Source organism: Anolis carolinensis, chromosome 4 (genome assembly GCF_035594765.1).
Source record: "Anolis carolinensis isolate JA03-04 chromosome 4, rAnoCar3.1.pri, whole genome shotgun sequence".
NCBI lineage: Eukaryota > Metazoa > Chordata > Lepidosauria > Squamata > Dactyloidae > Anolis > Anolis carolinensis.
The window spans coordinates 49,570,620-49,597,479 of record NC_085844.1 but is presented as its reverse complement, the minus strand read 5'-3'; the positions used below and the strand labels follow the sequence as shown (position 1 = coordinate 49,597,479).

At 36.8% G+C, this 26,860-nt stretch overlaps 1 long non-coding RNA gene across 1 annotated transcript; it reads right to left on the bottom strand.

The window, feature by feature from the left end:
- Positions 1 to 9,040: 9,040 nt before the first annotated feature.
- LOC134298876 (uncharacterized) lies at positions 9,041 to 24,615 on the bottom strand. Its single transcript, XR_010005990.1, has 2 exons — positions 24,224 to 24,615; positions 9,041 to 11,405 (listed from the first exon to the last, which is right to left on the bottom strand). It is a non-coding gene; the product is annotated as an uncharacterized LOC134298876 (long non-coding RNA).
- Positions 24,616 to 26,860: the final 2,245 nt, after the last annotated feature.

Genomic DNA, 26,860 nt, shown 5'->3' with positions numbered 1-26,860 from the left:
GTTCCTGCTTGTTCAGTGTTGATGGATACCTTTTAATTTGTGCAGCCTGAGGATGTGGACAGGATCCTCGGAGAGGTGAGAGCTACCATATATATTCTAGATCCTTGCCCTTCCTGGCTGATCAAACAGGACAGAGGAGAACTGTTACAATTTACAGCCTAAGGAAGAGAAGAAGGAGAACCCAAAGGGAGAGAAAAGGAGCCCAGGCGGCAACAAGAGGAGAAGGAGGTGATTTATCAACACACAATTGGTTGATAAAGACTTAAAATAGTGTATAACTACTAAAATAGTGTATAAATATTAAAATAAATATAGTGTCCCTACTTCGTGGATTTTCACTTATTGTGGGTGATCCTGGAACCTAACCCCTGCAATAAGTGAGGGAACACTGTATCTAATGGGTTGTTGTATGTCTTTCGGGCTGTGTGGCCATGTTCCAGAAGCATTCTCTCCTGACGTTTCGCCCACATCTATGGCAGGCATCCTCTGAGGATGCCTGCCATAGATGTGGGCGAAACGTCAGGAGAGAATGCTTCTGGAACATGGCCACACAGCCCGAAAGACATACAACAACCCTGTGATCCCGGCCATGAAAGCCTTCGACAACACACTGTATCTAATGTATTTTAATTTTGTTTTTACTACACTGCTACTTTTTATTTGCTTTTTAACTTTTCTATTGTACCTTTTAAACTTACCTAGTGTGGAATGTTAGCTGCCTTGAGTCCCCATGTGGAGAAAGGCGGGGATAAATAAATATTCATAGAATAATAGAGTTGGAAGAGACCACATGGGCCATCTAGTCCAAACCCCTGCCATGCAGGAAAAGCACAATAAAAGTACCCCAGACAGATGATATAAAGGATTCTCAAGAATAAATATTACTTAGAACAAATTTCTAAAATGGATTATCAAGGGATAAATTTTATCTACGACTACTGTAGAGGCACAAGAAACACAATTCCTTCAGTTCATCTTTTTTTTTTTTACCATTCCGCCATGCTGGATTTACTCTTATGATAAACCTATAGACTCCCTCACCACTCATATTTGAGACTGCAGCTTTAGTACTTTTGAGCAATGGCATGTTGAAACAAATGACACCACAGAGTACACTTTTAGCCCTGAATGTATGTTCTGCTGCAGACAGTATGTCTAAGAGGTGTTTTTAAACCAGGACAGATTGTAAATGTGTGCCAGGTGAAAATGATTTATGACCACAGCTGTGGGAAAACTTACCTTCATGAAATTGCAAATTGGACCTGTGACAATGATAGTGCACTCGGTTCTTCTAAAAATAATCCCAGCATATTGTAGCAATGTCATCAGATAACACTGTAACCAGCTCCAAACAACTGTGAAGTGAGCTCTTTTCGAGCCAAAAAGAACTTTGACATGTTTTTTTTTCCTTAGAAACTATCCTCCCCAATGACCAAACTACCTGGCAAAGAATTTTCAATATAGCAACAAGTACAGCTGTTCAAAAGGAAGAGAAAAATAAAATAATTTTTTTCCCTGAGCTTTCTTTAGTTTCTTGGATTCTTTTCAATATTTATGACAATTAGGAAGCTCTGCATTTGTTTTAGTTTATACACACACACACACACACATATACTGTAAATACTCAAGTATAAGCCTAGTTTTTCAGCCCTTTTTTAAGACTGAAAAAGCCCCCCTCGGCTTATACTTGGGTGAGGGTCCTGGTTGGCTTATATTTGGGTCAGCTTATACTTGAGAATATATGGTACATTTATTACTTGTCTCTATTATTATTGGTATTAGTACATTTATTATTTTTCTCTATTATTGTTGCTACTACAGTAGAGTCTCACTTATCCAACATAAACGGGCCGGCAGAACGTTGGATAAGTGAATATGTTGGATAATAAGGAGGGATAAAGGAAAATCCTATTAAACATCAAATTAGGTTATGATTTTACAAATTAAGCACCAAAACATCATGTTATACAACAAGTTTGACAGAAAAAGTAGTTCAATATGTAGTAATGCTATGTAGTAATTACTGTATTTACGAATTTAGCACCAAAATATCAAGATGTATTGAAAACATTGAGTACAAAAATGCATTGGATAATCCAGAACGTTGGATAAGCGAGTGTTGGATAAGTGAGACTCTACTGTATTACATTTATTTTACTCTATTCTTCTTATTATTAATACATTTATTATTTCACTCTGATCTTATTATTATTACATTTATTATTTTACTCTATTATTACACGTACTATTTTCCTGTATTTATTATTATTTTATTATTACATGTATTATTTTACTTATTATTATTATTATTAAAAGGATACATAAACACATTTACATTGAAGAAGATGAGAATAATGAATTAATCAGAGTTGGACAGTCTTATCTTAAATTTGAGCTTTATGTAAATATTCAAAAACATTTAACCTACTGATGCCTCAATTAATGTAATTTTATTGGTATCTATTTTTACTTCTGAAATTTACCACTCTCGGCTTATAATGTTTTCCCAGTTTTTTTGTGGTAAAATTAGGCGCCTCGGCTTATATTCGGGTCGGCTTATACTCGAGTATATATGGTAATTATTTATTTCATATGTATGCTGCTTTTTTCCCAAAGTGGGACCCCAGGCAGCTTCAATTAAAAATTCACAATAAAATTCTAAAAACACTTAAAAGATTCACGAGCATAAATGCAGTTTGAAAAAAATATATATGAAAAGAATAAAATAACTTCATAAAAACTTACCTGCCTACATGTTAAAAACAATGGAATAAAAATATGTATAGATGACACAAGTTTTAAGAAATTAAAAATCACACATTATGGCCAGCATCTGTTAGTGAAATGCACAATATAAGTCCAAACTATATCTGTGTAGATTTTTGTCATTGCAGAGGTTGCTATTCTCTTCCTCCCCTACAACAGAGTCCACCACAGACTTACTGTTTAGCAGCTGCTGTAACCCAACCATTACCTTTTCGAAGAAAGCACCTTGCAGTGTCCTCATGTTCAGATGCAGAATGATTGCACCGTTTTCTGAGACTTCTGAAGGACACCAGTGAATCTCAATGGATGATGTCATTTGTCTGCCATGGGGATACAGCTGGAAGTTTTTCTTTTAATTATCTCATATTCCAAGAGCCACAATTGACTGTGAGGAAATTGCAGCTAATGGTAAATTGATATTTGAGAGAAAAGATGTAACATATTTGATGTATTTTTATGATGTTTTTACTTTCTGGTTTTAATTGTTTTAATTATATTGTTTATTTGTTATATGCTTTTTTAATTATGTAACTTTGAATTCCTTGTATATGTTGGGCTTGGTCCCCATGTAGGCTGCCCCTTGTCCCTTTGGGGAGATGGTGGGAAGTTATAAGAATAATGTTATAATAATAATAATAATAATAATAATAATAATAATAATAATAATAATAATACTTTGGCCTAAAGAACTTCTACCCTATAAGATAAGTTCTTTGCTTTTTTGTGATTATAAACAATAGACCACTTCTTGACACTGGCTAATATTACTAATTTCATTCATAAGAAATAAGTAGATGCAGGTAGAAAGCTACAAAAGTACAAAAAATCTTGAATAGTCTCCTGCGAATGCATTTAGAGATATTACCTTACAAACCAATGCCAGCTATGTTTCAATAAAACTGTTTTTTTTTTATTCCTGAGGCAATAAGTAGAAGTTAAATCAGCTCATCTAAAACAAAACAATATAATACCATTTATGGTCTGACCCAAGTTCAAGAAAGTAATTTTTCAGTCACTGAATCTTCTCATTAGACATCATAAGTTCAAACAATAACTTCAAATATCAAAAAGAAGTTCATCAAATGAAGCTTGCCCTCTCTGCTTTGAGGTCAAAGCTCAAATTCATATAAAGATCAACTGGCAGACAACTGCAGAATGCAAATAGTGTTTCAGGCCACATAGTTATATGTGAAAATGCTTATACAAAATACTTCCCACTGACACATTTTTTTTCAATATGATATTTCTAAGGTTTTTGATTTTTTGAAAACTTCATTTTGCAGAAGGTAGAAACATTTTTCTGGAAATCTCCCCAAATCATGTAAGTAGCCCCTTTTGTGATGGAGGCAAGCAAATATATTTAAAAGATCAATCACCTTTTTACCTTTCCCCACAAACATTTCATAATTGAGAAATTGGTTGCTTCCAGGGCTGCTTTTGGGATTGAGCCTCAGAACGAGGATTTGATACGGCTGATATGAGATGGTTTTTAAGCAACTGATTTTAAAGTGGGGATAATTATTTTTAATGTTTATGTATATTTATAGTTTATTTTACGTTCTGGCATTTAATGTTTGCCATATATATGTTGTGCACTATCCTGAGTCCTCTTTGGGATGAGAATGGTGGAATATAAATGTTTTAAATAAATAGTAAACAATAAATAACCTATGTATATATGAAACATAAATAAATTTCATGTTCAAACTTGGGTCCCTTTTCCAAGATATCTCATCTATGAATATTGATATATAGGTATAGTACAACTCCTGTATCTGTGTGGGATAAATTCTAAGATCCTCTGTGGATAACTTAAACCATGTATAATAGTGAAACCTATATTTTAAGTACACTTGAGCTGAACACACAACTTTGAATTGCACTGGAGGATATAACAAGACCCAATATTTACTAGGATGAGCCGGATAGAGGGATACAAATGAAATTACTTCATGCTCTTGTACCTGATGCTTCCTAGTTTCCACTGGGTAATATGGACACTGGCAAAGCTAGAATTAGTGGTACAATTTTGTAAACACTGCAAATGTATTCCTTGAAAGACAGAGTTCAAGATCTGCTGCCTGGCAGTACATATCATTATCCAAGTGCAAAGATCTCTTTGGATTTGAAAATATACCTGGATCAATTTAATGTGACCCGGCATGCATCACTGGAGTTTGTTTGATGGATGAGGGCATGTCATCACTGGGAAGGAAGCTTCATATGTCATTCCAGTTCTCATGTTTGGAGCAGTTCATGAAACATGACAAGTAACTGCTACCACTCACTAATCAAGACTTTTTAAAAGAAATTCTGTACATGCAAGGATTTTATTTATTTCCTTTTTTAGTTAGTTATATTTAAATCCTATCTTCCCTCAATGAGTTCAAGTTAGTATATTTTATGCTTTTCACTTTATACTCAGAGCAAGCTTGTAAAATGATCAAGTTGCAAGAGAATAACATGACTAAAGTCAACAAATGGGATGCATGGCCCAGAAAAACAAGTCAACATATGGAATTCATGGCTCAGAAAGATTTTGAATTTGCATCTACCAAATCCCAAGCTAATCACTCCACTGCACTTGCTCACATTTAAGTTTAACAGAATTAATTTCTTTTTCTCACCTTGTATTTTGCCAACTTTCCTTTTCAGATGCCCTCTTTTGTAACCATAGCATATGCTAAAGCCATTAAACTTAATTTGTTCACTGCTGTAGTGATGGTAACTTGGGGGATTTGGCATGATAGAGGATTCTTGAATCCATTTCTGAAAATAAATTTATGAATTGAATCAAGCTTCTGTTTATTTAGGGGGGCAAAATATATTACTCCCATTTAGGTATGGTAGAGTAAGAAATATTGCATATGACCAGCCAGTTCAGTTATGCTACATTATGCCTGCCTTAGCTGTTGTAGCTGTAATGTCACAATTCATCATGTCTCTGCTGTAATTACATTATTATATATTACCTCAGAGTTGGTATAGTTTGATTTAGCTGCTCACTGTGGAGTTAGCACCCTCCTCATCCGGCTTTAAATTGAACTAGGGGTTGTCTTCAGACAAAATGATTGAGACATGAAATTACCTTCTCTTCTGAAAATGAGACACACAGCTTAGGAAATTAGGTTGTAATAAATTGAAACTTTTCTACAGCACATAACTTCCTTTGATGCCAGAAATAAAGTTAAACATATGGTTTTGGGTTAAAGCCCAAATGAAAGGAACATGTGTGTATATGGTACTATATTAATCCCTGCCAATTTTTCTCAAATTTGGCACATAGTAAGGTAACAGCATAAGTTCCCACATAAGCATTTACATGGGAAAAACTGGTAAGGAGCTCAGTAGTTAAAAAGTGCACAGGTATAAATACATTAATTCTGACCATTTGTTTCACAGGCTTATTAGAAATGTTCGCTTTTGGCTTTTTAAGGCTTAAAGTCAAATCACAATTTCTAGTATCTCTTTGTAACTGCACAACTGTAGTGCTTTCATCCCACTTAGTTCTTGTTTATTGAAACCCTAGAATTGTAGTTTGGATGTCTTTTTTGCCAGATTGGTGTTTAGGATTTTTTTTTTCTCTCAGAGTCCACCACCAAACCTACAAACCCTGAGATTTTGTAGGACACTGCCTCTGTGAAACATTTCCATTCCAGACATTTGGAATCACAACTTCCTACACCCTTGGCCATAGGAGATGCTGACTGGGGCTTCTGAAAGATCCAGAGGTTTCAGAACAATTAAAATCTCCAGATTTCTCATCCAATGTTGAAATCACAAGCCCCCTGTAAATACACAAAAGGGTTAAATGTGTTGAGGTAAACAGTCTTATAAGCCTTCCTGTGACCCAAAACCATCCTTATTCAGAGTTTTTGCATGTCAAAAAATGTTCATGAAATACACATACAATCCCTCTGCATCACCATTTAATGCAGAGAAAAGGGCCCTAAATATGTTGGTGGCGGTGTTGGCATGCATGCTCACCCTTTCCCCCTTTGATTTTGCATGCTAAACTCCTGTATAGGGTTACAGAAGGAGAAGACAGGGCAACAAGCACTTCACCCTAAAATGGTACTAAACTATGTAGTTTACAAAACAATCTGACTAATCTTGTGCCTGGACCAATTTCATTTCATTGTGCTCAACAGCTTTGAGCCAATTCCAGCAGTTTGTGGGTGAACAAAGCCAAAACAATTTTCTGCATCTCTGCTCGCAAAGAAGATTCCATGCCTTGTTAACTTCATATGTTTTTAAAACCCTAAGGCTTTTCCTAATAGCTACAGTAAGGATGCCCAGCTTAGAACCAGTAGTGGTTCTCTCTGTATACAACCATATATTCATGGATACAAAGTCTACTATCCATGTCTGCAAAACATTCAAAAATATCTGAAGAGCAAACCTTGATTTTTTCCATTTTATACAAGAGACATAATTTTACTATGACACTGTCTATAATGAGATTTGAGCATTAATGGATTTTGGCATCTATAAGGGATCTTGGACCCAAACCTCAGCAGATACCAAGGGCCTACTGTATAAAGTATAATTTCCAACATATTTAAACATCTTCAGAAAAAGTTTTCTCTTTTTAAAAATTCATTGGACCATGCTAATTGTTACTGAAGAATGAGAACATTAAGGTCCTCTCCACCCAGTTACAAAAAGATAAGTTTTTAATTACTTTTTCCTCTTGGATTGGCCACAGGGGACAGATAAACAGAAACTGATTATAAAACATTTTCTAAGATATACTCATAACTTTCTATTGTTTTAAATAATTCTGTAGTGAGAGGGAGCAGAAATAAATATTGATAATCTGGAAGCAAACATTAACCTTTTGTATTCCGACAATCAAGATATGAAATGCTTAAACAAAAGAAAAATATCAGCAAAACTGCAGCATCTCTTCAAAGAATAATCCCCAGATCATGGCAAAAAGTGATTGAAAAACAGCATATGTCTCTTGCTTCAAGTTATCTTCAAAAACTTTTTTCATTAGCCTACAACATACTATTTTGCTATTTCAGGAGTGAAGAATGAGTTGGCAAGGAACCTTGAGATGCTTTGGGATATAATATTTTGTCATAACATTTTGCTATGGCTGGATAAATGAGTCTGAGTTCCTGTTATAGGGTCATCATGATTTCTGGCAAGCTACAGTAGTGGCACAAGGACATTCTCAGTCATTTTGTTGTCCCCGAAGTAGTGACTAAAACTCAGTTGCAAGTGGTGCTTTTGAAAAACACACATTGTTGTGTCTCTATATGGCAAAAGTAACCAATATTGCTATGCAAGTAGGAAAAGAGCCATCATTTTTGTTCTAAAAGGCGGGAATAACATATGAATATTAAGCTAACATTTTATTATTCCAAGCATTGTATAAGGTACAAGCCAGTGATCTGAGTAACAGGACACCTTATACACCCACTTCCATCCCCACCTGCACAACAGACTAGTGGAACCAGCGGTAGAAGATTATAAAAAATAGAGATCCTGAAAGCCATATTTTTGACTTAACAAGACTGAATATTTCAAATGCCATTCTGAATACACCTGTGAGAGGAGCAAAACATATGATATATCACATTGTGGCATGTAAGGTGGGACCTTAGCAGACACAGGTCTCCCCTTGTTTCTGCAGATGTTAAAAACTTTTTAAAGACAGAATCCTACAGAGTCCATCTAACGGCCCAGCTTTATTTCTTTAGGGAGGGAGTTCCAGAGCTGGGGGGCCACCATGGAGAAGGCCCTCTCTCTTGTTCCCACCAGCCATTCTTGAGAAGGGGATGGGACTCAGAACAGGGCTTCTTCCACTACCATAGTGGAAGAGGAGATGTTGGTTTGTAAGAACCATAGTGGAAGAGGAGATGCTGGTTTGTAAGAGGAGATGTGTTCATCTGGACACATTGTAATAATGCTAATGAGCAGATGATCTTGTTGGTGGTCTTGAAATCTATTTCAATGCTCCTTTTTTCACCATTAATCCTCTTGCATGAAACGTTTACAGTTTTTTTAAAAAAAATAATTTATTTTGCAGGGATTGTGCAATTATGATATATAACTAGTTTGATGTAGCTATATTTTTCCCTTTTTGTAGACCTGGGATTTCCCAATATGGACATAGCGTGTTACTGTTTATCCCACCCCCCTTTTTAATGGAAATACCAGGAGTGTTCTTCTTCAAAGTCCGTGAAGCAGTAACCAGTATTTCATAGGATTCTAATTTTGATTTTGCACTTCCGCAATTGCTAAGTCTCCCCCTTTTTTATTAAAAAAAGAAGAGAAAGCGGTATGGGTGAAGATTACATTCCCTGCGTGATAGCTCAATAAATGGAGGATTTGTCTAGAAATGGATCGAGTCCATCATGTGTGATGAAGATTAATTAATTATCAATTTTTCTTAAAAACAGAAAGGCAGGCAACACTATGATAAGACAATTCCCCCCACTTTCTGCCCTGAATGGGATGTGGTCCATGGACAACCGTGTAACAGCAAGATGTTGATAATCAAAGGCTACCAAAATACAAAACTGTATTTTGGTAGCCTTTGATTATGAGGTGTAATACAGCTGTAATGTAGGTCCATTCTAAGTAAGGACATTACCTTTTTAAATCAAATTCACTTCAGAGTGTAGGTTTTTTCATTTGTGGAATATGCAAAAGTTACCTAACAAAACAAAGCAAAGCAAAACAAAACATTATAAGCAGTTCTTGCTTGTTCCAGAGCACTGATACCACAAAGCAGGGGTTCTCAAAGTGTGCTCTGTAGCGTTCTTGAGGATTCATAAAACATACTGAGGGGCTCCATGGTTCCTTCCCCCTCTCACTCCCTCCGGCTTTCTCTGCTCTTTCCTGCTTCCCCACCTCCCTTGCCGTAGCCCCAAAAGTCTTTTCCTTTCTTCTTCCTTGCTTCCAAAATGCTATTTACCTCCCACCACTCAGGGGGTGCTTTGATTGTGCTTTTCCTGCATGGCAGAAGGGAGTAGTAGTAGTAGTAGTAGTAGTATTACAAAGTCTGGGTGGCCATCTGACTGTGCCTTTCCTTCATGATATAATATAATATATAAAAATTTCTTGGGGCTGTACAAGAAACCTTTGCTTCAAAAAGGGCTCTGTGACTGAAAAAGTTTGAGAACCCCTGTCATAAAAAGCTATCTAGTGGCAGATAATATAGGCAAACAAGGTTTGTCCCATTTTCCATTTTAGAATTTAAACTATTCAACTTATTATTTCATACAAGAAGCCTGAGGCAAAGTAGGCATTAGAGCAATTAAGATGAAAATTAAAATATTTCACAATGTTTGTTTTGTCTTAAACATATCTGTATAGTTTTTATATGTCTGTTTTATTTTGACAGGAATGCAATTTTAATTGTCCAATTCTAAGATTCATGATGGGCCATTTCTCTACCAGATTGATTAGCTAGTAGCTATTGCATAAGGTTTTCTCAAGAAAATTGTTTTTTCAAGAAGCTTTAATTTAGCTTCCCTGGAGCTACACCCTTTACGGCTCCCAATTTGCATGCTAATAAGTTGTGGAAAAGCAGAAGCAGAAAGACCATATTACATAGTTCCTTGTTATTTTATGTTGATACACAACTACAAAAGACTAATAAAATAAATTAAGTATATTTTCTCTCAGTTAGGGCTTCTGAACATTTCTTATATTGCAGAGGTCCAACATATACCTAAGATATATGTCCTCCAACAAAATTTTAAATATTTCCCAAAGGTATGTGCTTTTTCTTTAAAATGAACTGAAGAAGGATTGTATAAACTTATACTACCATATGTTGACTCCTCAGGTCAGAGGTGATTCAAACTGGCTCTCCCTTCATCTCTTACTAGAATGAATGATGAGCAGAAAGCACACTCAAATAAAGGATGACTACAGAATGGAAAAGTAGAAAAAATATTCATTTCCATGATCAGCAATATTGTTAGACAGGGTGATGCAGTCAACTCGGGTGCAAGGGACTGGAAATCACCATCAAGATTTTGAAGTTGAGTGCCATGTCCCCTAAGTTGCCTGCTGCTTGAGAGAAAAAATTTGGCGCCATCAAAAATGCCAATGTGAGATTCAGCTATCGATCTGATCAAAGGCTGCACAAGGAATTCAGGCAGCAGATTCAATTTTATCCTTTGTTTAGATAGTGAAATGTCTTAGGCTTGTTTTGCTGGTTTCTTAAAAACACATGCAGTTTGCAGAAATACAGGTAATCATATTTAACCATATTCCATGTTTGGTTCCATATTTAATGTTGCATCAGGATCTGCTGTTATGGAATGAAAGTGTTTTCTCTGTTTAACTCTGCATTTATTACTGCTAGATGGATGAAAACACAAAATTGACAAGCCATTCTGATTCCAGTCTATTACATCACTTACAATAGATAACTAAGTAAATCTATTGACAGAATGTTTGATCATATGGTAAACTGGTTATCTATGTTGTCTGAAATTATTTAATCCAGGGAGGAATGAGATTGAGACATACAAAAAAAGGAATGGAGAATATACAACTCTGCAGATGTTGTTGGACAGCAGCTTCCATCAGCCCTAACTGACATAGCAAATGTTGAGGGATGTTGGTAGGTATAGTTCAATAGCATCTAAAGACCTATACATTTCAGAATCCTGTAATAAAAATAAAGATGTACATTACTGATTAACCTCAAGTGGAATAAGGGAAAATGCATTTTTCATCCTCACATCTGAGACAGGCAAGATATTTGGTCTTAAGATAATTATTACTTTCATGGCAATGAGTTCTGCACAATTTGCATAGCTGAACTGTGACAGCTGCTTTCTTGTTGTATTGACTTTTAAAAATAAGAAGTGTTCAATTAAGCAGTTGTGTCTTTTTGATCAATCATGTAGTCCTGATTGCTGTCTGTGTGTGTATGTGCATGAATGTGCACACTTAGTTTTATAAAGTAAAAAGACTCTGGTTTTATGGAGAGAAAATACGGTATCCTGGTCTGAGGATTGAGGAAAACCCATTGGATGTTTGAAAACCCATTGGATGACCTTGGGCAACTTACATTTTTTCAGCTTCAGAGGAAAGCAAGGGCAAACCTCTGAAGAATTCTTGCCAAGACAGGTTCACCTTAGAATCATCATACACCTTAGGACCATTCAAAATAATTTAGAGTTCTGACAGAGACTCTTGTAGAAACAACAGACTACAATCTCCATGGTCTCACAGGATAAAGCCATGGCAATTAAAATGGAATCAATTAAAATGTTATAAAATGTTATAATTGTCTAATGTGAAAGGGGCCACTATCTTGTTATTGTACTGGAGAGTTTATGCAAAATCTGGACAGTTCTCAGAAGGTTGCCTTAATATACTAAAGTAGGTCCTGATGGCAGAACAATTAGTTTTGCAAATATTTCTCATAATTTTATAAAATAGTAGGTTCTATATGGATTAAGAGAGAGAGAGAAAACAGAGAAGGAGACCTAGTGAGATACCATATTATCAGTGAAGAAGGCAAGTGAATGCAAAAGTGATTTTGTTACTGTGATTTCTCAAAAATTGACAGTCTCATAGGCCAGTTTGACCATTTGATGTGAACTATAAACTCCACTATCACTTGATTTATATGGTATCTCTCACTACGCTTGCAATATTTAAACAGAGTTGGACTCCTATGACTCCTTATTCTTCCATTAAGAAATCATTTTGGTTTATTGCTGTTCTGGTGACCTAAGTCTGGCCCAGGCAGGTCAGATTCATTCTTCTTTCAATCTATGATGATTTTAGGGAAACACAGGAGACGGTACCGCTGTGCTGCATAAGATCATCTTTATAATGAGAACAGGCTTGAAAGCATAAAGGTCTCCCAGGAATCATAAATAACCAGGAGAAGTTTGGCATGCAACCTGAATGACTATGCAACAATGAAAGGACTCATCAGTTTCTGGAGTAAATTAAAAGAAGAAATATGGCTCTTGTTAGAGAAGGATACTTGCCCCAAAATCAATTAGGATCTTTGACCATTCCAGTTAACTGAATTTAAGCTTGAAAGACATAACTGATGCCAACACTCTGGACCCATTTAATGCAGTTTCTAACTGATACTGAAGAAAATAGTTTCGCTGTGCAGATGATTAGAAAACCTTGAAATCAGCTTGAGACCTGGATATTGATTACACAAACCACAGAGCACTGATGCACATTAATGGTTTTCTTTCATAAACTTTTGTTGTCTGGTCACTGCAGCTGGAAGCTAGTTGCATTAAACAGTCAATGTAGATAAGACTTCTGTGGCATAATGCATCATTTTTTGTCCAAAAATTTAAAAACATTAAATCTCATCTTAACAAATGATATAATGCAGGAGTCAAAGGAGGCAGGGTTTGCCATGTCTCTCCCCTATTGACTGTCTGATCCATTTTTAAGTGTCAGATAAAACTGACAGTTTGCTTTTTCTCATATTTGCAAAGTTTTAAAACCTATTTTTAATTAATTAAAAGAAATATATTGCCCAATGAAATTTCTTACCAAAGATTATGAGGTTTATAGCTGAATTTCCTAGTCTCTAGCAGCAAAATATTCCACGAGAGTACAATCCCTTAAGAAGAGAGATTTGCAAGGCTATCTCATTTTTACCAGGGCTCTTTGCCACCTGCTGCTTTCATCCCTTTATCCAGATGAAGATCTCACATTAAGCTCCTGCAAAGCGAGAAAACTGTATTTCTTGATCCCCTAGCATGGTGACCTGATAGCTTTTCTTTCTTTGAAATGGGAGACCTTATGACAGGACAGTGATGGAGTTTTGTGGTTTCCATTCCCAGCAAGATGTTCTCTAACCTCCGAGTTTTTAGGACTCCATCCTGTTGTGACTCATCTGCTTCTCATTCTGTCACTATGCTCAAATGAATGCTATGTTTATGCTATACCTATCTGAGGTTCTGTTTTTACAAGGACTTGCCCTTGAGAGAATCTGATGGAATGGCAGGTTTTCATTACCTTTGGAAGAAACCCATGTATATTCATATCCATCTTCATATCATAGGCAGACTGAAACTGCCTCGATTCATAATTAAACATAGCCAGCCATAACATTTTAGCCTTTTTTGTTTACTTCTGTGATTCAGCAGATAGCAATTCCTGATTTTACCGGGCATGCCTTTGTGTTCACTAGTTTACCAGATCATGGCTGGGATCCTATAGGACACAGTCTAGCATAATACAATAGTTCCATAGGCAGAATCATGCCACATCTCTAATCTTATTCCTCTATACCACTATTCCTCAATCTGTGCTCCTCCAGATGTTTTCAACTTCAGCTTCCACAATTTCTAACAGCTGGTAAGATGGCTGGGATTTCTGGGAGCTGAAGTCCAAAACACTTGGAGGAGCAGAGATTTAGAAACACTGCTCTACACTATTTAGCTGATAAAGAGCAGGGAGGGGAAATCAACAGGACATCTGGCTAAGCCCCTGTACTCATATCCAGGCCGGTAAAATCATACAATGAGGAAACTGCCAGACCTCCAATCCCTCTTCTATCTCCATTTCATCACAACATGTACTGAATTCATTTGGGTGGCTACTCCATTCACACTGGCATTCTGCCAACATAGTCCATTTAATAGCTGCCTATTTCTCCTCCTCCTCGTTGCATTATTTTGTATTCTCTTCCACCAAGGTCCCTCCAACTCATCATTCAGCTTCTGTTCTTCCCAAGTTTTTAGGTTGAATGTTTTTATGTTGAATGTTTTTATGTTGAATGTTTTTATGTTGAATGTTTTTATTATGAATGTTTTTTATATTGTGGAATGATATTTTAAATTGTAAGTCGCTCGGAGCAATCTGGTGGAGAGCGACTAATTAAGAAATAAAGTGAAGTGAAGTAGAGAGTCATTTAGTGGCTTATGGAGATAGAAGAGGGATTGGAGGTCTTGCTATCTCCATTAGCAACTGAATTACTCTCCTCTTGGAGAGATCAGGAACTCAATTATACGTTGCAGGGACCTTGGTGGAAGAGAATACCAAACAGTGCAATGAAAAGGAATGGAATGGAAGAAATAGGCAGCTATAAGGTGGACCATGTTGGCACAATGCCAATGTGAATGGAGTAGCCACACAAATGAATTCAGCACATGTTGCAATGAAAGATGGAAAAAATGCACTTTAGAACAGTGATAGAGCAGCCCCATGTGCTTCAATACTTGCTGAAAATAAAAAGGACAGCAGTGACAGTTCATACAGAAAACATCATGTAAACAATCTGACTACCTACGAAGTACACAGCATATATTTTGACTGATCCTCATTTATTTCAAGATGAAGGATCAAAGCCATTGTAGTGGGAAAGAGAGGATGAGCAAAGTTGGGTATGTTGACACTTGGAAGATAATAAAAGTAGTATATGAATGATCCTGCTCAGAAAAAAGAGAGAGCAAAATAAATTTATGGGAGAGCTAAGAAGTTTTCAAGAATATACTGTATGTCTCTTGATAAATTTGTTGCTTTCCTTCCAACTGTTTCAAGTATTGTAAAGATAAAACAGTCTTTTGAAAACCACACACACACACCAAACAAAACAAAATATATTTTTCAATAAAGCATAGGCCATAAATGGAACAGGTCGATGAAGCAACTAAGGCATTTTAAGGTGGGGAATTCTTCAAAATTTAGTTATGACCTTCCATTCAATGGTTCATCTAGAATATTGTATTTTGTATTCGGCATCAATTTGGAAATGTTGTGTTAAGAATTACACCCAAAAGTCTGTATGTTTATTTATGCATTCCTTTAAATGTGTCCATTTTTACCCACTTTTCTCAGGCATATGCATCCTATTCCAGCATAAAATTTGTGAATTTTACAGATTCCAAAGCAAAGCTGTGTTTTCGCTTGTTCTGATGTTTGTGGTGTTTGAATTAGATAACTGTTAATATAAATTGAAAAACATTCTTATGGGATTTTGAGTACTGCTTACAGTTGTAACTGAATCCAATAAAATGGAATGCGAAAATGGGCAAAAACTGTTTGAATGACTGTACCCTGATGTGATTAGTATATTTAACTTAGTAGATCAGTCCTGCTGAGTAAGATCTATGAACACTTTAACTAGTTTCTGATAGGAATGGAATACTCTTCCTCTAATCTCCCTGAAGTAATCACAGCCAGTTAGACTTTATTGGCCAGCACCTTTGGAATTTGGGTTCTATCAGAACAGCCAACCCCTCTACTGAGCACTGTCAGTATTTTATGGGACATTTCTTTTTCAAAGAGGAAAATCTCATCTAAAAACCTGGGATTGTTCTTCATATAGAGCTCAGATTTCTCAATGTTTAATATTGATTCACAGCTCTAACCCAGTTTATCTTTTCCACCTTGGCTAGCAGCACATTGCTACTCATTATTTTCACTTGAAATAAAGCCAGTTTAGGACAGATGCTTGGCATTGACTCTGCACTCTGCTGTCCATGGAAATCACAAATTCTATTACGCAGAGAACAGGCCGCAAGTGAGATTAGATATCATCTATTCACTTGGCTTCCTCTGTTATTTATAACTCTGCAGAGAATGAGCTACTGTACTTGGTTGCTGACAGTAGGACTCTTATTTAAACTGAGGACCCTGAAATGGCATGAACGCTTACTCATCATGTCTTTTTTAACTGCAGTTACTATTGATAGGATCTTTTCTCATATATATTTATTTCTTCCCTGTGCCACAACCATTTCTAGTTTTTACTTTGATTTTTACCTGCCTTCTACCTCTCCTTTTAGAATGGTAACAACTCATTTATTAGAATGCAATGATGAGGTCTTCTTCCATGCAGCCATATTAGTGTCATGGGACTACTTGATGTATTTCCAAATTATCTTCATGATAATCAGTGCGGATTTTATACAGCTGTGTAGAAGGGGCCTAATATAATCCAGTTCTAAGCAGATAATATAAGATTATAAATATAATATATAATAGTTACTGTGGTATAATAATACAGAACAATATAATCTCTAAAAACAGGACCGTAAATAAAGAGCAACACTCTGAAAACAGGGGAATTCCAGACAGGAAACAACCAGAGCCAGCTAATACCTCCTAACAAAGGCAGGAGGCAGCCAGGCTTTGAAGCTCAAGGCCATTAAATGCTAATCAAGGTGACTAATTGCAGCATTCATACTTGCCACACTGAGATTATTCATTGCTATTCAACCTGATCAACCAAGGATTCCACAAGGTAGAAAGCGGCCAAGCTTGCAAGGAGCAAGGTTATTCAGTGCTGTTCAACCTGGCCAACCAAGATTTCCCCTAGATAGAAAACTCCCATGATTTGAAGCTACGAGGCTACCCCGTCCCATTCAACCTGGCCAACGAAGGATGCCCCTACATAGAAAGCGGCCAGGCTTGGAAACAGCAAGCCTATTCCATTGTATTCCAGCTCACCAAACAAGGATTCGAATAAGAAGAAAACAGCTAGGCTGCAAGGCGATTCACTACTATTCCACCTGGCCAACAAAAGATTCCCATAAGCCACAGCAATGCGTGGCCAGGCACAGCTAGTAGCTTTATGAAGAAGCATTTTGATCTCCCTATGAATGTCCCAATCCTCAAACACTCTCTGTTTCATTTGGAAGAATGCTGCACTCAGAGCTCAGACGGTGTTGTATTTCAGTGTTGATGTTGATTTTTGTGGAGAAGTGGCTGCCAAGGTGGCAGAAATGTCAACATTTCTTAACGGTACACCATTAAGCTGTGTTTCTGGCATTGCAGGGGGATTGGCTGGTGCCTGTTGAAAAAGCACTTTTGTTTTCCTGATATTCAGTAAGAAGCCAAGCTTTTTGTATGCTTATGCAAAGGCGTTTATTGTGACTTGTAGGTCTTCTTCTGAATGAGCACAGACCACATTATCATCAGCATACTGGAGTTCTATAACAGATGTGCTTGTGGCCAGGGATGTAGCCAAGGGTGGGGGGTTTAAGGGTTCAACCCTCTCGAAATATTTTAGGGTTTTTTATTTTTTTTAAAAAAACGGTTTACTCATGAATTTTAACTGGTTAACCAAATCCCCATGAGTGTCCACTGAAGTTTATCTGTCTTGAGTGTCCACTGAAGTTTGTCAATGGAGCCTGATTTCTTAACTATTTTGCGTTATGGAACTCCTCTTTATGATTCACTAAAAAAAGTTTCAACCTCCTCCCATTTTTTTCTGGCTCTGGCCCTGCTTGTGACCTTGGTTTGCAATTCACTGTGTCAAAAGCCTTTGTGAGGTCAATGAATGCTGTGTTGGCTTTGTTCCCTGTGTTTTCCTTGAAGCTGTCGTACAGTGAAGATCATATCCACTGTTTCTCTGGAGGGGCAGAAGCCATTCTGGGATTCTGAGAGAGTGTCTTCTGAGATAGGTAGAAGGCAGTTTGCAAGGATTCTTGCAAGGATTTTCCCAGTGGAGGTTAGAAGGGAGAAACCTTAATAGTTTCCACATTCGGTCCTTTCCCCCTCTTTGAAAAGGGTGGTGATGGTGACATCTTTGAAATCTGCTGGGATTTACTCTGTCTGGGTCTTTGGAGTTTTCCTATCCATGCTGTGAATGTTATATTTGAAATGTAAATTATCCTTCATGAAAAAAAGACATAGTAATCCCACATGGTGTAGTTGTTTGAGCATTTAATTACAACTTTGGAAAAACATCTTCATTTCCATGGGGTTTAGAGACAAACTTGACATTCTTGGATGCTTCCATGAGCAGAAATTGATTTTTTTGGCAATGTATCTTCAGAGAGTTCTCAAGGAGTGAGAAAGAAAGCCCATAGGTGATAGAATCCTATATCTGATGTACAGGCAAATAGAATCGAATGTGCCATTGAATCTAATGCACATCTCAATTTTCAAAAACCTGAAACCAAAGAAAAAAAGAAAAGAAAAGAGTATTTGCTGCTGAATGTAATGTGCAGCGGAAAAAAGTGTACTCTTTGTAATTTGGCCAAAAAAGGTGTACATTACTGTTGCTGCCTGCTCAGGATTCCTTCTTTGAACACAAAATTGTTAAGATTCAAAAGCTTCCAGTGATATAAAAGAAAATCTTGAGGAGCATCTATGGTGTAGGATGAATGTACTTTAACTGCCTTGGATCAATACAATAGAATTATGTGGGCTGTAGTTTGCTGATGCCTCACCAAACTACAAATCCCAGAATTGCATTGCATTAAGCCATAGCCATTACATTAGAGATGATGGCCCTCAGATAGGCGCTCCAAATGCAGCTCCTGAAGCAGCCTCACCTTTTGCTTTTGCTCAGCACTAGGATTACACAAATCTAATGTGAACCCTGATTTTGCCAAGGTCATTTAACCAAAAAAAGGTAAGCATTAGATTTAAGTAAATAGTGTCTATATATGATTACGGATTTGTTACATTTCACTGTGAAGAGCCTATTGAGCTATCCTAGAGTCTATGAATGTATGTCAATTCCAAACATAAAAATCTAGGGCTTTAGTATTCAGCTCATAAGAAAATACATGAATTTTCAATTCTTGTTGAAAACGAATCCAACATAGTGGCAAATGCTCGCTTCCGTTTTCATGGTATTATGAGTATTTTTGAATTAGCTGCTCAATTTCACTCACCAAAATTCTCAAGCATAAAATTTACACATAGCTAATATATCTTGCTCCTCTCTGTGTAAAAAGAAAAAAATCACACCACTCTGGCAAATCCCAAGTTATTTCCTTGAAGCTTTTGACTTGTGAAATTTCAGCAGTATTAGTTTGCAATTATCATGTGTGACAAGACTTCAGATTTGCCTTCTACTTTCAAACCCAACCTGATTGCAATTTCCCCCATGCTTTCCCCAAAACAGTTTCGTCTAAAAGAAAAACAGAATAGCATACAGATGAGGTTTTTGGAAATCTTAGCCTCAAGAAACTAAAAATGCCAGCAAGTACTCTTGCTGTTATAATAAATCTATTGAAGACCTAACTTTATGACACACTTCTGAAAATGTAATGAAAGCTTTCTTCTCCTGCTGACCCTTCTCTTGTCTACTGGCACCAGCTTCATTTTTTACTCTACAATAAGAGAATAAAGCCCCTTCTAAATCGTCCTTATATCCCAGGATCTGATCCCAGGTTGTCTGCTTTGAACTGGATTATATGAGTCTCCACTGCCATATAATCTGGGATAATCAGATAATCTGGGATCATATCCTGGAATATAAGGACAGTGTAGAAGGGGCCTAAGTGCTTTATGGAAAGAACAAAAAAGTAGGGAAGTCATGCCTATCGTTTCTACCTGGACAATGGTAAGAATTGGACCCAGATATGATGCTGAAGTCTGTAACTATTGGTTAAGGACAACAGTTCTTCCAGCTTCTAATATATAATGTAATGAAAATTCTTTTAAAAGGGGGGGCATGCAAGGCCAGGAATGTTGTTGAGCAATATGAGGCAGGTGCCTGATGTTATGAGGCAGGTGGCTGAAGACAGAGAGAAGATGTTTGGTATGATGAAAAGGTAGTGTATTGTGAGCTACCTAACTTTTTACTCATTTTTCCTGTCAGGGTGAACAGAGATGTCTTTGCTCCAGGTGCCAAAACAAAAACACCTTTATTGGGTTTAGCCACTAGTACATAGTCATCTAAAGCCACCAGCCTTCCGTGAAGAAGTTGCTAACAAGTTGTTTTCTACTCTGCAGAAATTATGTACTTTATCACTCAAAGCTCCTATCCCATAGCATTTCTGTGATCACTGATAGTGGCAACATACTAGGATGAGCACCCTGTCTGCATTTCCGCAACTGCACTAGTTCAGCAATGCACAGTCCAGCAGACACATAATTCTGTTTCTCTTTATTTTTTAAACCTTTTTCAACCTTTCAAAGTTATGCTCTTCTAAAGCCACTGGAGGCTCCATTAGGACCCAGCAGCAACTGTACCCCTGAACTATATCAAGACTAGTAAATTTAATAAATGATATTTTTGTGTAACTTGCATTAATTGTGTACTGTATCAATTTCTAAATGTATAAACTATATCAAATGTACAGTGAAAGCATCAATTTCCCTAGTGCCCCCTATTTGCATACATTTCTGAGAACTGAGATTGCTAAGACATTAGAAATGTCCCGCCTGGATTTAATAATACAATTTTCTTTGTGTACATATGAGAGACAGATGATCCCTTTATCACCAGGGTTATGTTTACCTGTTTACTTGATTAAATGTGACTAAAGGCTTATCGTTCCCATGGAAGAGAAGACTAAGACAAAGATTAATACATTAGCCTTTTTAAAGAACAGCAAAGCCTCTAGTCACCCAGGGTTACCACCTTTTGTTTTTCATGTCTTATACCTTTGTCTTTTCAGAACTGGACATTTAAAACAAACAAGGAATAATCTACATACCCACATCATGGTGACCTAATTAATCTCTGCAACAGACTGGGCCTTTAAACCAACCAATAATCAGTTTTGTTTGTTTTTGTTTTTGTTGGAAAAAACGATTGATTATTGTTTGTTTTAAAGGGCCAGTCTGTTGCAGAGGCTAATTAGGTCCCCATGATGTGGGTATGCAGATTATTCCTTGTTTGATTTAAATGTCCAGTTCTGGACATTTAACTGGACATTTAAATCAAACAAGGAATAATCTGCATACCCACATCATGGAGACGTTTTTCTTCTCACTATGGGGATCCTCTCCTCCTGTCTGTGATGAAAGAAAAGCCCCCAGCCAATCCCTGTGCAGATCCTAGATGGCCGGTTTCTCAGCCAATCAGAAGGAGGCACGAGAAGACTGAATAGCTGTCAAAAATGTATTAAATGTCTTGTATTTACTGTGAAGATGTGCTTGTGGTGACTTGGTGCTTGCATCCCTTTTGGCCAAATTGCAATAAGCCTCTGTAGTTTGCCTTCAACCTTTAAGTGTTGTTTTCTGTCCTGGCTGATCAGGTTTAGCAGAAGCTCACAGGTCATGGACCTTCTTAACTGTGGTCCTAACTGAAATCACGACAGATCGGCATTGGTATAGTAAGGGACCATCACCAAAGATGGCAGAGCTGCTTTAATGCTTCTTTCGTGTAGTGAAGTCCTAAAACACAAGTAAAGGAACTCAGATAACAAGAAATGAGATTCCATCTCATCATTAGGAAGAATTTCCTAAGAGTAAGAGCTATTCTACAATGGAATGGTCTAATTCAGAAAGTAGTTAGACCCTCTTTTGGAGGGGTTTCAAAATTGACATCTGATGGTACTACTATATATACTTGAAGATAAATCAGGGTTTTCAGTCCTTTTTTGAGCTGAAAAAGCCTCCCTTGTCTTATAATGGGGTCAAGGCCGGGCAGCGGAGCCTGGAGACCATTGCTTGCAATATATGATATATTTTTTTCTCCTCTTCCCCTCCCACAGTGTGTTTTCTTTTCCAGTCAAAAGGGAGGGAAGGAGAGAAAGGAGATATATTTCATGTCATCCTGGTTTGTATGGCTCTCTTGGTCTGGATCCTCCGAATAGATATATAGGGCTTGCAAATATTACAGGGGAAAATGCACATGCAAATATATATAGACATGTCTAGATAGATATGAATATAGATATATAGGGCTTGCAAATATTGCACAGTTAAAGAGAGAGAATTTGCAAATGTTTCAGGGAGAAATGCATATGTGAAATTAGTATATATAATAATAGATCTATATCTAGCTCTGCATTGTTTATATAGGCATTGCCTGTTACTATGTTGGAAGCCAGCCTGAGTCCCCATGGGGAGATAGGGTGGGATACAAATGAAGTTTTATTATTATATTATATTATATTATATTGTTATTATTGATACCATATTGTTTCTGTTGATCCTACCTTTCCACTTACAGAGTCAGTTTACTGTTGTTGTTTTTTGAAATACAGTAAAGATTCCAAAACATTTAATCTAATGATGCCTCAATTAATGTAATTTTATTGGTATCTATTTTTATTTTACCAGTAGTTGCTGCACTTTCAACCCTCGGCTTATAGTCAAGACAATAAGTTTTCCCAGTTTTTTTGTAGTAAGATTAGGTGACTCAGCTTATATTTGGGTCGGCTTATACTTGAGTACATACAGTGCTTTAGCAGCATATTCCTGCATGACAGAGGGCTGGACTAGATGGTCCTAGATGCCCCTACCAACCCTATAATTCTAAATAGGTCTCATAGCTGTTATATCTACACATTTCTCATAGGTTACTTACTTACTTAGGCGATCCCTCGTAGGTCGAGGATGATGGTCCTCCATTTCTGGTGTCTTGGGTGTGTGTCCGCAGGTGACTGAAGAGACCTATTCTTGATCTGCATGTTCTCCCGCATGTTCTCTCATAGGTAGAGAGAGAAGACATGTGGATAGGCAAGTAAGTAGAAGGATATTGAGGATATGTTGGTGAATGGACCATTGCCCATGGCCCATGGGCTGGCACTACTTTGTCTTGTTAGAGGCAATAGTTCAAGCAACAGACAGATATCAGTTCAGGGCTTCTAAATATCACAGAGCTCAACAACTAAAGAAGAGAAAGACTGAGAAAACAGGAAAAGAAGATGATTTTTCTTTGTATCAGTTCCATGTACAAATGCATCATATATATCTCCATGTGTCTTCCTTTTGTTTTGTTATCTAAACCTGAAATAAGACCATTCTGTCATCCCTTTTGAAAGTCTTGCCCAAACTCCTCCCTCCAATGTTACCAAAGAGCAGTCATTCTGTTGGTTCACAAACAAGAGGAAAAGGAAAGTCATTCAGCCAGCTCTGGTAACAAACAAAGACGCCAATTATTCTATGTCTCTCTGGACCTTTATGGCTGGTCATTATAAGAAGTGATATTTAACACTGAAACTAATTTTTTTTAAAAAAAACTATGTTGTAATTGTGCATTATATGGTTTTACTTTTGCATTTTTATCTGAACTGTCATTTAAAAAAAGGCTTTTATGACTGTATCTTATTTTAAATATTTGTAAGTCACATTGAATCTTCCAGAAGGAGAAAGATGGGATATAAGTAAAATAAACAAAATTTAAATAATGCTCCATGAGTCATATTTCTATCTTCCCTCTGTTTTGACTTTTGCTTAGTGTCTTTCAGACTATATATATATATATATATATATATATATATATATATATATATGGAGCCCAACTTAGTCAGTTTCACGTAAGACCTCACCCACACCAAATAAGACAGATATGCTAGGAATGTGAACAATTAGCTATCTTGACTTTAAAAATATAACTATCTTAAAATACTGGGTTAAAACTCTTCATCTGTTATAAACTGAAACACATGTGAACATATATCAGTCATTTGCACCACTTTGCAAAACTGAATTGCAGAAAGTAGTTTTCCTCTCCTGGGAAGTGTGGGATGCAATCTAAGTGAAGAGAGGGAAGTATTCCAAGATTTTAATGTCCCTTAAGAATAGCAGATAAAGACATAATTCATTGAGTCATTATTTGACTAAAATAAGATACCTTTTAAAATGAAGATGAAACAGAAAATGGACTTTAGTGGTATCAGTGTTCAGTTTGCTCATTGGTACAATCAGTATAGGCCATTGGAACTTTGTGAGCTTGAGGCAATCGAGGGGACCCCCTCCTCCTCCTTCTCCTCCTCCTTTTACCTGTCCATTGTATCCATAGAGGTCTCCTTCAGCACTACATTCCAGACAAATTGATTCTCTTTATCTCAACTCTCTTCCTGATTGGTTTTCACAACAATAGAAATGCAAAGTTCTGTGGTCTAGATGATTCTAACTTTTGTATTTAGGGCTGTATCCTTACACTTGGAGAGCTTATCCAGTTCCTTCACAGTTGACTCACTTCTGTTTCTTTGGGTTATTCCACACAGCCATATAACCCAGAATATCAAGGCAGATAATCCACAATATCTGCTTGAAACTGGATTATCTGAGTCCACACTGCCATATAATCCAGTTCAATGTGGATTTTATACAGCTGTGCTGAAGGACCTTTGTAAGGTAGTTTTGAAACCTGAGCGCTCATTTCCTCTCCACCTTGTACTGGCACCAAGGCTGACTATCTCACTGCAAATGTTTTGGTATGTATCCACATGAGCAATGCTGACATAATACCACTCAGGAGTAAGAGCAGAGGACTGGGAGAAAATATAGTATTTGGGTCCAACATATCATTTGGGATAAGACAATGAACAGTGTGACAATTCATGATCCTTCTTGCAGCGAAGTCTTTCTGAGGGCAGACAAGGAACCTTTCACAGGTTCTAATAACTGTGCAAGGCCCAGAAAAGCTTTTCAGGTGTGACTGTATCACTTATTTATTCCATGTCCTTTTCCATGTTACAAAGGCATCTTAAAAGATTCAAACAAATGCAGCTAAAGTTAAAATATAATTATGCTTTCAATGATATTAAAAACAGTTAAAAGTACAGTAGAGTCTCACTTATCCAACATAAACGGGTCGGCAGAACGTTGGATAAGTGAATACGTTGGATAGTAAGGAGGGATCAAGGAAAAGTCTATTAAACATTAAATTAGGTTATGATTTTATAAATTAAGCACCAAAACATCATGTTTAACAACAAATTTGACAGAAAAAGTAGTTCAATATGCAGTAATGCTATGTCGTAATTACTGTATTTAAGAATTTAGCACCAAAATATCACAATGTATTGAAAACATTGACTACAAAAATGCGTTGGATAATCCAGAACATTGGATAAGTGAATGTTGGATAAGTGAGACTCTACTGTATGCCCACCACCAATAAACACAAGCAATTAGGGGCCATTTCTTCATGGGCAATCACTCCTCAAATGCCTTCTTCAACAAAGATGCCATTGCCAGCCTATAAGGAAGTATAACAAGGAGGATATCATTCTAGCCTATCTAAGAAGATAGTTCTTGAGCTTACTGCCACTTAGAGTAGGAGCTGAGGCAATAATATACCATAAAGACCACCTAGCATTCATTGTTTAAAAGAGACATACCTGGCCTTGAGGGGGCCTTCAAAAACAAGCCATTATGGAAAGAACAAAGACATTTGGTCTTTCATATCCATGGATTCTGTATCCATGGATTCAACAGTCCATGTCTTGAAAATATTTTTAGAAATTCTAAAGGCAAGCCTTGATTCTACCATTTTATGTATTCTATATGATTTTATGATGCCATTATATATAATGGAACTTGAGCATCCATGAATTTTGGCATCCATTGGGGGGGGGGGGTGTCTTTGAACCAAACCCTAGTTGATACTAAGCGAAGCTGTTTGCGTTTTCAATGGTTTCAATGACCTCATCACCTGGCAATGAATGATACATAGTTTGGAAATAAGTGGCCTCAATTAGCATGCTAAATTGCCACTTCTTTCTCCCTTTCTCAGTATGAATGCTTTTCTCCTCTTCCAGTCAGGTAAGGACAGAGTTAATCCACATAGTCGTTAACTTATGTGACCAACAAAAAATGCCCAACTGCTAATACAACTGGGTGATAGTGGTGACTTACAGCACTATAATGTATTATAGGATCTATGACCAAGATTATTACTTGTTAGCACTTCAGTCCAGGCTTACCCTAGATCTATTGGAATGAAACTCCCATCACCCATAGGTACATCTGAAGATGATGGGATATCAACATAGTTCAGCATATCAAGGAGAGTGCTTAGTATGAGAAGTTGTTCCACTGTAGCAAAATATCTGTTTTAAAATTCCCTTGATTTACATGCAACCATAAGTGATGCTTTTGTGAATGCTCTCCCAGTTTTCTAGAAACTTGTAGATCTTCAGTGTGCAAGGAACTGCTATGTGTTTCTGTAATGTTCGTATTTATTCTTTATGATGGAACTTCGCTATAATAATACGATAAAAACTTGAAATTCCAATACCACCATATTAGGGTCACTTGAATATGGCCCTGTATTGTCACAACTTAACAAAAAGTTTTTATCAATATTTGTGAAACTCTCTCAAACTAGTGGTAAGAAAAGACTTTTCATCTAGTAATTTTTAGCATTTTAGTCATTTGGTAGGAACCAGGAGACCAGAGTGATTGAAGAATGCCATAAGTGAAAAGGTGCAAATTAATTGAAAGTCTCTTTTGCTAGTCAAATGCATAAGTTCTCCGTTCT